Source organism: Anas platyrhynchos, chromosome 5, assembly GCF_047663525.1.
Source record: "Anas platyrhynchos isolate ZD024472 breed Pekin duck chromosome 5, IASCAAS_PekinDuck_T2T, whole genome shotgun sequence".
NCBI lineage: Eukaryota > Metazoa > Chordata > Aves > Anseriformes > Anatidae > Anas > Anas platyrhynchos.
The window spans coordinates 64,928,407-64,941,689 of NC_092591.1; the positions used below are offsets into that span (position 1 = coordinate 64,928,407).

General features: G+C 37.4%; 2 long non-coding RNA genes across 9 annotated transcripts in view; both read left to right on the forward strand.

Annotated features, from left to right (window-relative positions):
- Positions 1 to 13,283, forward strand: part of LOC140002690 (uncharacterized) — a 167,877-nt gene that overhangs the window by 51,646 nt on the left and 102,948 nt on the right. For 7 of the 8 annotated variants that reach the window (XR_011809922.1, XR_011809917.1, XR_011809920.1 and 4 more), the window contains exons 1-3: positions 6,521 to 6,604; positions 7,107 to 7,270; positions 7,999 to 8,129. This is a non-coding gene — a long non-coding RNA (uncharacterized lncRNA). Of the gene's footprint in view, positions 1 to 6,520; positions 6,605 to 7,106; positions 7,271 to 7,998; positions 8,130 to 13,283 lie in introns of those variants that run through there. The other variant, XR_011809915.1, reaches the window with a different exon arrangement.
- Positions 647 to 4,233, forward strand: LOC140002691 (uncharacterized). Its single transcript, XR_011809923.1, has 4 exons — positions 647 to 809; positions 1,816 to 1,959; positions 2,246 to 2,293; positions 3,383 to 4,233. It is a non-coding gene; the product is annotated as an uncharacterized lncRNA (long non-coding RNA).

Here is a 13,283-nt window from a genome sequence, read left to right on the forward strand (position 1 = left end):
TGCAAAATGTAAAATGATTTGAGCTAGAACAGTAGTGAAATAATTTGCCTTGAATCTCATTTGTATTGTGCAAGAGGAGTGAAAGTTTTCTGGTACACCCTCTGTTGTCACTTATGTCTGAACTGTTTCAGGCAATGTTCACCTTAAAGTTTATAATATTTTCTGTATGTTCTGGAAGTCTCAAACCTGGCAGTGACATGTCTGTGGAGAGTGGAGCTCAGCCATGGCTTGTGCAGTTGGGATGCATATTTTGGGTATCTTACAGTAAGAAGTTAATCCGTGTTACGCTATTTCTGGTGTATTGCAGGCTGGATCTCAGGCTCCTGATGCTTACCTTACATAGGCAGTACTGAACGTCTATGAGACTTGCTGCTTCACCACTTTTGATCCATCTAGGGCATCTAATGATTTGTTTGTGGTCTTGATTTGACTAACGTGCCTGTAAATGTTAATGTAGTTTCCATGAACTTTTCTTTGAGGACCTGTTTGTAATTTACTGGGAAGTTCCAGCACAATGATTGGGAAGGGTTTTGCTAATTTACAAACTCAGCAGAGTTGGTTGCTAATTAAATTAAAATAGGACCTAATGGGACCTATTAAGATTGCTAATTAAAATAAACATTTGCTGTGGGGATTGATATGTCTATGAAATGCTTCCTGATAGCTTCCACAAACTGTGTTTCAGTTACTCAGTTTTAAAACTAATTGTCTATTTGCTTTTAAGAGTCAAATCTTGAGATGTTTGTCCAGGACAAAATACTATGTGCTGATGGCATGGCTTGAGACGATGACAAATTTCTGAAATCATTGTGTGTGTTTATTTGAATGGTCTTAGCCCGTCATATGCTTTTACTATGGAAAGGCTTCTGAATCTCTTGGCATGACTATATCATTATATTCTGTACTTTGGTGTGATTGTTCTGCTTTTGATCTGGTAGACTTTGGGGATTTGCATCCTTTCTCAAAGAGAAACTGTGGTGTTTTACTAGCTTCAAAACTGATAAACATTTGCAATGCTTTTTTTCTGCATTCCTCTGGGACTGGTGGCCGTATGCTCATTAAAATACCGGTATTGGTTGTACTGCCATTGTCAATCAGAACGATCAGTTTTTGCCTGATAGTCTCTTCTAACATAGTCTTTTAATCATGTTAACTAGCAGAAGCAATATATCCATATTATATAATTCATCTTCTCAGTAGGTTTAGCTTTGTTCCCCAACCAGACCCTGTATTTCAGCATCAAAAATCCATGGCACATTTTATCAAAAAGATGCATTTCTTTTGAGCTGTTACTCTGTTTACAGTCCTTCCTAATTTAATTAACTCAGATTCATAATGCCTGTCACAAGTGACAAAAATAATTAATTCTGAAATTTGGACTGTGGGGCTTTATGTGGAATACTTACCTTCAGGGGATTGTCTCAAAAACATGTTGGGTCATCGTTTATTGTGTCTGAGTCTAATAGCGTGCCAAGTTTTGTGATCTTTCAGTTATGATATTTGAATGATGTAGGAAGCAAAAGAAAAGTAATGATTCCATTTGTATTATATTTTCAGTCAACAGTGAAGGAACACTTTGCACCGGGGGCTACAAACATGCTAATTACAATATGTACCATGAAGCCTGCTAAACAGAAATGGGTTACATTTCCAAAACTGGGTGAAAGTTGCTTATGCAAACAAGCAATTAAAGAAACCAATGAGACTGGCATGCTCAAATAGAATAAAGCCATACTTGCAAGTTGTTTTTTTTTCCTCTAATTCTGTATGAATTTTTCTGAGACCATTTGTGTATAAGGCTTGTGCGTTTTTCAGGTACTGATATTACCGTAATGCTTGAAATATGCGGCTAAAATGACGAAGTCCTTGTAAGCAAAAATGTGAGCATCTAATGTAAACCACTTGCTTCAGACACTGCTATCTGCTCTAAGTGCATCTCAGGAAAAAAGCAGTCTGCTGGTAATTTTCCTTCTCGCACTTCTCAGAAGTGGAACTGGTGTTTCCTACCTGTTTGTGCTTTGATCTGGAGTTCACATTACCTTGCTGTGTAATTGTGAATTCACTGTGAGGGTGCTATCTCACTAGGAGGGGTTTAGGACACCTTGTTCTTTTCTCTGCATTGGGATCACCAAGTGTGTTTGGGAATGCTGCAATATGACTGCAGTGCAATTTTTCTGCTTTTATTTGTTTTTAATAGCTGGTTTTAAATACTGATGGAATATAAAACCTGATTTATTTTCTTTAGGTAACAGTAATATAATATACAGATGTCTGGATTAATTGCTGACTGCAGGTGAGTATGAAACTGCAGATTATAGTTTGAGCCAGAGATTACCAGTGAAGCATATTTCCTATGTGCAGCTTCTAAATCTGGAATAGCTGTCTGAAAACATCTTGCTTTGGATTCTGCCTTTAGAGTCTTCAATTTTGCTCATCTGCAATATTCAGTAGTTAGGGATTTATTTTTATTTTTATTTTTATTATGAGGATGACAGGAAAAATCCAAACTGCTATTATGTAAATGGTTATGCGTAATTAAATTAGTAACTTTGGGATGAATTTGGCCAGTAATATGCTTGAATGTGTGTCCGTGATTGCTTGTCTTTCTGGACACAATGTGCCAAAGTACTGTTTATTGTATCAAAATACACCATGGTTCATGAATTCCAGATCACAAATACTCTCATGTGAGAAATGCATAAGCTACTTGCTGTGGCTTCAAATGTAGTGTTGAAGTCAGAATATACTTCACAATTAATATCTATGGGAAGAAAAGAAAAGAGCTTCATTTAGATTACAGGTAACATTGTAAGTGAAGGGGAGGTTTGTAGATATTGAGAAATTATTTCGAGCCTTGCAGTAAATTAACTGGGCAAAGAGGAATTTATCTTGGGTTATTTGATGAGATGCTGTCTCTTTGGAGTATTAAAAATGAAACAAACAAACAAGCAAAGAGCAAAACAGCAAGCCCTGTGGAATTAGTTTTAAACAGAGCTTCACGTGAGGGAACGCACAAAATAATTACATGCTGATGATCATGGAGAGAATTTGCATTGGTTAAGTGGTCAAAAACTGGCTCCAGGCAAGGCTACCTGAAGTTCCTTTTTTTTTTTTTTTTTTTTTTTTTCTGAAGAATTATACCGAGGGTGTATACTTTGAGATGAGTAACTTTGGTTTAGGCAATTCCAAGATGAGAATGCCTGGGGCTAAGGCAGGGAAAGTCTCTCAGTGCCAGAATATTAATCTGCTGAAAGGGCTAACATCTTAACTGCTGCTTCTTCAAGGAGTTGTTCATGCATGTGCTTTGATTCTTTCTGTTCAGAGTAAACAAAAGCACGGTGCTAGAAAATATCTTGACTCTGCATCGCTGTTCTTCTTTCAGTTAACAGGAGAACTAGTTGAACCGCTGTGAAGGTGCAGCTGCACCAGCCACCACCATCCTCAGCAGTTTGTGAAGTTCCTGTGCCTCCTACTAAAGACTGAAGATAACTATGAGCTTCTGCCTAAAGGCAAGAAGCAAGTCACTTATGTTCTTATGAACTCCAACATATACCTGAGTATAAATTAGGTATTCTGTTTTCTTTGTGGGGTTTTATGAAATGATTATGGCCCTGTAAACGTATTTTTTGTTTTGCTTTGGGCCAGCTCTGTTGGCTGATAGAAACATTCTAGCTCCTTCCTTTTAGGAACTCTAATGCTATCCTAACCGGCTGTTGTTTGAATGGAGGGATGCCTTCCAATGGAGTTAGGGGAAAAACAAAGTTGCAGTTCCATTCCCTTGCCTACTATATATATACTTGTCCATGCTGAGCTAAGTGCAATTGATCCCATGGAGTCGTGTGGTAAAGTGAAAAATGACAGGGAGAAATCATTACTATGACAACCCCACAGTGAGCATAGGAAACATACGACTCACTGCAGCTTTTTGAGTTCAGTGAGTCAAATTCATAAGCAGCTGGCCTTTTTGGTTTGCTCTACGGGTGAAATGGAGTAACAGTCCATTTAAGCTCTGGAGACTGCCTTATGTGTTTATAGGAAAAAAATATCCAGTGTGTCTCTCAATTACTTTTTCTTCTTCTAAGCACATACAAGGAAAAATGACTGAAACCAGGTCATGGAATTTGTATTTATTTTTTTACCTTTTCTTTTTTCCTGAAGTGTTCTTTTTCTGTATTTTGGGGCATCTAGAACCTTTTCTCTCTGTTGTTATGTTTTATTTACAGCTCAAGTGATGGAGGCTATTAGCATTTGGCAGCGAGTAGCAGATGGTACACAAGGGGGCACCTGCAGACAGCTTACAACAGGAAGCTCTGAGGCAGCCTCCATTTCTTTGTTATTTGTACGGTAGAATTTCTAAGCATTGTGTGATGCAGATAAAATAATGACTGTGAAATGGGTTGTGTACTGCCTGCCGTAAAGAACTGCCACTTGATAGGTACTGGAATCCTGTGTCATTCCTTCCTATGTGTGAAACTTCTCCTTATGGAATGCATTATGATAAATAAGAAACTACCACACATGTAGATTCCTATAATTCAATTGTCACACCTAAAAGGTCAATAAGCACACTGTTACGGATGACAGCCCCTTAATTTTCATTCCTGAAAGTATACTTTGACCTCCTCTCAGGTGACCTTATCCTCAGCCAGAAGACAGGTTTTGTTCTGTTTGCTTTTAAACAATAAATAGAAACTTTAAAAGCACTTGATTACTGTTACAACTTGCCATTCACCTGACTTAGCTCTTTGTCATAACAGTCATTGTGGTTAATTTGCAATCAGCAAAGTACTCACTTTGAGATGCTACCTGCAGATTTACATTCCAGAGTGGTATGTCCTTGTGCAGAATAAAGGAACATGTAAATATATGTCAAGTTTTATTCATTCTCAACTACAGACCTGGGTTAAAACATGTTGATGGGATTGCTTTCTCCAATGCTCTCCCATGAATTAAGTTTATATGTGATTTTGTCTCAAGATGCAGACAATAGCCATTATATGAAGCAGTCCTTTGATAGGGAAACTTTCAGATATTTAATGACTCTTCTTATGTTCACAAGAGCACAACTACTTGCAAAGCAGGTTAAAATCATAATTGTGAATACAGAAGTTCTATGCAAAATCCTTAAATTTTAACATGCTGTAAAGAAAATATTAAACTGCAATGTTTATAACCAAAGTAAAATCAAATATGACTCTGCTAACACTCCTCATTTCCCATGCTGCTAAAATGCACGATATCTTGGCTCCTGTGCGTATCCCAATGCTATAGTGGCAGACATTACGTTATTACAATATTGGGAAACATTTAGGTGTCAGAGTTTCTGAGAGTGATTCATGCTGCTTGTGAATAAGTTCATAGTCCTCAATACACTTTGAATTAATAGAACTGAGAAGACTCATTCATTTGGAAGCATGTTTATAGACAGAAGCAAAGGCTGTTGTGCATAGATAGAATTACCTGGAGTTGTAGAGATGAGGAGCCAAATCTCCACTGTGACCAAGAGAAGTAAGAGGCTTTCCTCGATCCTAAGAAATCCTGAAAGGCTTTCTGTGGTTAGGTAAAGGCTAACTCCTTGGGGGACTGCGCTGATGACACTAAATGTTGCGCAGACTCTTAAAATGACAACCTCATCCACCTTTTGCTTTAATCTAGTAGGTATGGCACATCACAGGATGCCTGCTTTTAATGTAAAATCCTACTGAGAAATGTAAACTGAAGAAATTGTCAGTTAATTGTATCGTGACTGGCTGGGCTCCTGCTCTTGCCTCTGATGTTTCTGGCCAGATCACTGGAAGAGATGTGGAGTAGCTCACTCTAACACTTCATCCAGTTTGGTGATTGCTGTGAAAGCACACCAGGATGTCTGATGTGGTGCTAAGTTCTCTGTGGCTTTCCCTGGTGTATGCTGTAAAACTCTGTTTTGGGACAGGTTTAAAACAATGCTAATCTTGCATTACATGGAATGCTCTTCCATTTTACTTCTTTGTAGCTCTTTGAAAGTGAGTAAATGACTTGATAACATTAAATTTAGGAACAAAAGCATCAGAGAACTTGTCACCATTCCTTTTCCCTCACCGGAGTTATAAAAAGTGGTATTCAAATGTGATCTAATTATCCTTGTTTATTGTTTAATATGTTCTGCTGTCTGATTTTTGACAATCTTGCCTATGCAAGTATGCTTACTTAATAACAAAAAAAGCAAAGTCAGTGATGAAGAAGGCTTTTAGCAGTGTGATTCACACGTTTGGGATAAGGGGCTGAGATGCTTATGTCAGTTAATCCTTCATTGGGTGTTCAACAGGATGCCAAACAGGTATGCAGTGCAGTAGCCTAAATGGAAAATATTTTCTCCATTTACTATTCTGAAAGTAAATTAGTTGTTTTTCAGTGAATATGGGATTCATCTGAAATTTACATGCAAGGCCCTTTTTTGAATAAAGCAAGTCAAATCCTGAATTATTCATGGTTTTCTCTCTCTCTCTCAATCTCTCTCTCTTTTTTTTTTTTTTTTAACCCCAGTGTTTGGTTATCCTGGAAGGAAGGCAGCTAGTTTATTCCACAGGCGCACTCTTTTTGTTGCAATAACGGGAACATTGCACTGGTAATTATAGTTTTAGTAATTACATGTATTCATTTATTTAGTCCTCATCAGAAGAATATTTAAGTCTAGTTTGCTGTTTGTTGGTGTAGTTAGGTTATGAGCTGTAAGCAGGAAAGAGGTCAAGTCTGTTTGCATGATTTTGTCCTTGATTCTCTTTTAGTATTTTTGGGAAACCTTCTGGAGAAAGGCTCCGTCAATTTTAAATAATTCAAAGTCTACAGACCATATGTTTGAACAGTGCTTGTACAGATATTCACATAACAGGGAGAAATTGTATGAAGAATTCTAGCCCTATGGTTGGTTGCAGCATGCTATCACAGTTATTGTTTTGTTTTATTGCTTCATTGATGATTTTAGTGCTTCATTAATGTCTTTCTGTCAAACTAATTCTCAGTGCTACACTTAGAGGACTGCCCTATTTTGTTCTACTTAGAGTTATTTTTGTTTGTTTGTTTGTTTGTTTTTTCCTACAGTAAGAGAAGGACTTGTTTTTTCTTCACAGAGAAAATAGAGACAGATTCAAAATGGTTTGAAAGGAAGAAGGCATATTCTTCACTCGTTTAAGCAGATCTGAGATCAGGCTTGTTACTATCAAACCTGAGAATTTGAACACATGAGCGATGTATTAATCCCAATTTCAGATTGTTATCTGACTGATGTGGATAGGTGAGTTAAATTATTTTACTCATGAAATATTGAACGCTGAACAAAATCCCTTCAAGTTCTTTAGGTTTATGTATATGCTTTTGACCTATTTGAAGAAACCTTCAAATATGCAAAAGTATGTGCAAGTATGTGCAAAAACAGAGTGGGTGACCATGAATAAGACAAAGGGCAAATAATTGTGCTACGTCATGACTAATTGTGTGAATTTTAATAATTTCTAAACACAAAGACCTAAAAGTACCTAACAAAGGTTCTGCTCAAATTGCCATTAATCATATACATAAAGACAAGAAGAGTTTCATTCATATAACATTGTTCATAGAAATCAAGTGACTGTTATAACTCATTGCCAACATTATTAATATTAAGTCTTTTATTGGATGACAGGAATTTATGCTGAGGCTGCATATAATTAGTTCCTGAACAGCCATTTAGCATAAGCAGTTTCAAATATGGCAACCACACATCAATTTCAGTGGTGACTTCTTAACCCTGAGAGCTTAATTTTGTATTTGAAAGTAACCAAAAGTTTTTAAAGGTCACTTGTTTATGTCTGGAATTAATATGAGCTCATAACATCATGGGCTGGATCTTTTATAGGAGTGACCTGGCAAGACTGCTGAAATTGGTGCTAGGATGCTAAGGCTTGCCATCTGACACTATAGGACCTGTGCTTCATAAGAATAAGACGCATATGACACTGTCATTACTCTGTTTACTCCCTATAGAAAAAAAATGCTTTATTGATGAAGGAAATTTTTGAAAACAAGAATAAGGAACCACGTCTCTTGATTGCTGTGGGTTGACAGTATTAATAGATGAACATCAGTCTACTCTTTTGGTGAAAGAAGACCAGAAAGTAAGTGCATACTTTATTACTTAACAAAGCACAATAGTCTCTTTCAAGAAGTCTTGAGGCTGATTCTCAAGGAGCTTGAATTCATCCACTGAATCTTTTCTCACGGAGAAGCTTGCCTCTCAAGGTAACAGGATGAATGAACACTGGATTGTTTGCTTTCTGCCAGTCGTAGTTCGCATCTTCCCCCAGTGGTGCATGTTATAGCAGTTATCTAATTGTCTGTTTTAAAATGGAGTATATTAGGCCTAAGATGTTAGTGGAAATACTTTGTGCACTGGTATTTGGGAATGTTCTCCCTTTACTTTCTTCATAAATGATTTATCAGCTGCATTACTGCTTGCATCGTCTTTATTATGCCTCCCAAAAATTTTTTACAGAACCCTGTTTTACTTAAGGGCCACAGAAAAGATGAATGAAGCTTAATATTTCACCATGAATTTACTTGAAATTTGTCAAGTAACTTTCTTATTTCGTAGCCACTGGCACATCCTTAATAGTACCAGAGGGAAAACAAAGAAGGTAGCTCATCTGAGTAGCATATGCATTTATCATCTTGCAGTATGCGCTGAAAAACAGAGGCAGAAAACCAAACACTTTTTCTAGGAAATCTTCAGAACGTGTAACAGCAGGGCTTAGACCTTCATTTAGCTTTGAGGCTCATGACCCTCAGATGCCTCTAACCCTCACTGGCTGGCGTATCTTTGGGTCCCGATTTGTTAAAGTTCCAATGTAACCTACATTTATCTCACTTTAACTCCTTCATGGTTGCTGTGCATGTATTTTTTGCCACCACAAGAAAGTACTACAAGCAGTGATGCTTCTAGGTCCTTCTGCATATTGAGAAGACCTCTGAGTGTGTGAAAAATTATGTATCTACTTAGAAGAGAGCCATTGTTTTCTCAAGACCTATCAAGTAACAATTAATCTGCATGTACTTCCTACTTCCCTTCTTATGGGGTAATTACTTCTGTTTTACCAGGAGAAAGCTGAAACATTTATTCATTATACCTTGTAGAACAGATTGGTGTCAGAACAATGCTTAAAATTTTGGATGTTTTGTCATTTGGATTGATAGGTGCCACCTCTCCTCACAGAAATCACACTGGAAATTGTGCTCAGCATGCCAAAATGTCATGGCCTCTGTCTTTGATGGTGATGTCTATGATGATGAGAGCTGGGGGGGGGGGGAACTGCAGGTTGTTAGGGGGAGTGATGTGAGCTGGAGGGGTTGTTGGGTTGCAGATTCGTGTTGTTGCCTCCACCAGACCTGCTGTATACACTGGAACACATCATTGTTTTCCCTTCTGCTGGAAGCAAGTCTGAAGTCCGGTTGCTGGTGTGCTGTTCAGGCTACCCTGCATGTAGGGTTGAATGAAGGCAGCAAACTCTTTGTGCAGGCACAGTGTGTGCATACGATTGGCAAGTGGTGTGAACTTCACAGTAGGTAAAGATATGTGACCATCAGAGAAGTGAGATAGTACCGCTTGGCATCAGACGCGTTTGCCTGAACTGTCATGCTGTGATTTGCCAGAGCATTTTCTTGTTGTAGACCATCCAGTGTAGTTTTAGGAGCTCTGAGAAAAAAGAGAAGGGTCAGTGGATTCAAAGGCCTGCTAGGATGTGAGAAAGGTAATGGAATCTAATAGAATCTTTCCTATTGTATAGTACGCATGATTTCTGAAGGACAAGCAAGGAATGCCCCTAGCTCTGTCCTGCTTACAGAATGTTCATCAAACAAAAAATCATTCCACTTGCAACCAACCAGCAATGTGAGGAAATATTCTTTATTATTGTCTAATGTTTCCACATTCCAAATTCAGATTTTTTTATTTTTTTTTAATATCTTCTACAATTCTGCTGCACTATGTTCTGGTACTCTGCCTCAGATTTCATCTGTGGTCCTCTTTTAATTTCCTACTTCTGTTTTTTTTGTATGCTCTAAGAGGAGATAACTTGTACATCATGGATGAGGCTCAGTACTAATTGTAAGTGGATAGGATCCTTTTGAACACCATTCCCTATCTAGATTTGCTAGCTTTTTCTCTTGTAGTAGGGATTTTGAGTGCTACACAAGCCTTAGAAGAAATTCTGCAATGAAGCATTTGAATTAAAAAGGATTATTAAGAATAACCCACCTAATGGATCATTAATGTTGATTACTTATCAGGACAGCTGAGACTAGAATTAAAGCAGTCAAGTAAACTGTGCAAGAAAGATAAAAGATCCAAAAGAATGAAATTAATGATATTAAAAATGAATAAATAAGAATTCCAGCTTGTTTCCGGTGTTTGCCCATAAACAAATTCTATCAATGAAACAAGAGGGTGGAAAAGGGTAGTGTTTCCAATATATCTGCTTGGATGGCTAGCAATGCTGCTGAATCCTGGGAGGGTAGAAACTATTTCTTTCACCCTGGACCTGTGGGCTCTGCTCTAGTGCGCCAGGATTACTGAGAGATTGGAGGTTTTTGGGTACCAAACAGCTTAGGAATCATTTCTGAGGTGCCCTTTAGAGGCCTCGATTACAAAATGCTTGACTGATAACATTCAAGAAAGAGAAACAAATGGGGCTTTCTAGACAACCCGTTAATAGTATATTGGTCATGCTTTCAGTCAGAGCTGTTCTAAGAGGAAGTACCTGATGATGTTGGTTTGGTTATCAGGTGTACAGCTGTACACCTATAAAAATCACAGCATCTGCTGCAATTCAAAAGCAAGGTATTATAAAATTAAATGGCATTAAAAGAATAAAGTGTCAAAATATTTTCATTTGATTACATTTAAAATGCCTCAAAATGGTTCATATTATATTTTTTGAGTATTTCAAAGGGGCTTTTAGGCAGGTAGATTTATCTTCTGTTTTTAGTTATATTTTGGGGACTGATGGATGGAAATGTGTATTTGTATGTCCAGTTTTCTGTGGTGCCAATTAATTGCGATTTCAGATTTAAGTACGTCTTTTCAAGTAGTTCATCTTTCATAAAATGGTAGAAAATGCTAGCTCTGTACTAATGAAAGTTACACATTTTATTATAGGTTTTCAAGAAAGTAAAATGTTAGTATTTTATATGGCTTTATTAAGGTGTAAAGTCAGATCTAACATAGCTGCAGCATAAGATCAGATTTTTTTAGCTGCATTTTTTAAAGTACTTGGAAGATTATCTGTCTTCATTCAATAAAACTGGGTTAGTATTGTGGAGGAAAAATAAATGTCTATAAATATTTAGGTTTATACAAGTGAGATTAATTATATATTGTAAATGTAGAGCAGCTGTTCTGAGTATCTTCTTGTACTTGATCTATATTGAGAACTACTTTTCCCATACTGACAGAACACCAGCATTTCCAATATCCAGCTAGTGCTCTCCATCTTTTCTGCTTCATTTTCATGGGCAGTTGAGTACACATAAGTATTATTATTATTATTATTATTTATTTATTTATTATTTATTATATGAGACTGCTAGGATGCAGACCCGAGACCTGAACTTTTCTACAAACATCTGTTTTGTGCACTCTTGGGAACTAAGTCTGTTATAAAAGCTTCTGTTATTAATGTTGCTTTAGAATATTTTAGAAACATCTCTTCATTGGAGCTGTATTAGAGTAAAATTGAGAAAGATTTTATTCAGTCAGTCAGCTACAGAATATGTACTAAATCTAATTAATTACTTAGATTTTATTGCATAATAAAAATATCTTAATGGCATAGTTTGTCTATACCTACTGTATCTGTAATGAAATCTAAAAATACTTGAAAGATTGTTTAGATCAGCATATTCTTTTGGAATATGAAGGAACTGTCTATACTGAAAGCTAAACTGATCATTGTTGCTTGAAATAATTTTTTCTGCTCTGTAGAAATTCAAAGGTGTTTGTATAGAAAGAGCACGGATTTTGGTATGAGCCTGTCTCCTGAAATTCTTGGTATCTTTTTTCCTGTCCTACTGAACTAGATATTTTTTCACCTTGCACCTTACCTCCACCAGCCTGCAGGCATGTGGTCTCTACACGACTTGTTTCTGAAGTAGTGTAGTCAGTGTTGCCTGTCCCAAAGGGTGTGTGAGGGGAAGGCAGTGAGGGCAATCTAAAACTGGTGGAGAGACAGGAAAAAGGGATTAACAATCTCTATAGCTCTGTTCCCATCAGTTTGACCCCCCTTCACCCTCATGATGCCCATTAGGTTGTTTAACCATTGAGAAATGTTGTCTGCTGAGTTTGTCTTTCCTAATGCACAAGAGCTGTTTTCTTTTTCCAAAGATATGCAGTGATTGTAGGAACTTGCTTTGTTTTTCAGATAGGCAGTGAGGAACTGAAGTCTCAATGAGCAATGGCATTTAGGCTGTTAGTGCAGTGTCCTGTAAAGGTACCAGAGTTAACTCAAAGCTGTCTTTTCTACTGATAGTAGTTGTGGTGTTTGTATGTCAGCATTTGAGCAAACTGTCCTAAGGAGAAACTTCCTTCGGGTGCCATGGTTGTTGGCTCTTCTGCTTCTAAAACCTGGCAAAGTATTTTGGAAGCATACCAGGAAGTTGGGGTACTTTGACAGATGGATTGAGTAAGTTAGTGGGAACAGTTTTGAATTTTGCTGTCGCTCTTTTGCATCCCAGTCCTTTGCTAGAAGGTTCTGCCCCAGAACAGTGAGTTGTGTGTCAGCACTTCTGCCAATCTCATTCACAGCTTAGTATTTAAATTGCTACTGATACATAAGCTGTGAACTTGAATAGTAGGGTTGCATGCATGTATGTTGCTATGCTCTGGAGTGGGGGCAGTAATTTCCTGCAAAGGAGTGAGATGGACAGCTAGGACACTTTCAATGTCCTTTGAAAGTGATACTTACCCACATCAGTTATTTAGTTGGAAAAACTTTACAAAATGTTTTCGAAGTAACTATATCATAGTGTTCCTTGTGTTTTCACTATTGCTGTCTTGTGGGTTAATAAAGAATAAAAGAGAGAAGAATTGGAGTGGGGGAAAAGATTGGGACAAGATAGAGACTGGAATGCTGGTAAGGACAAATGCTGCTGTTGGCAAAGAGGTGATATGTTGAGTGCATGTTGATAAGTGACATTTATGGGTTAAGAAATATCTGCAAAAAATGTCAAAAAAAAAAATTGAACCAGACATCTTCCAGTTCTGGTGATCTGTGAGCAAA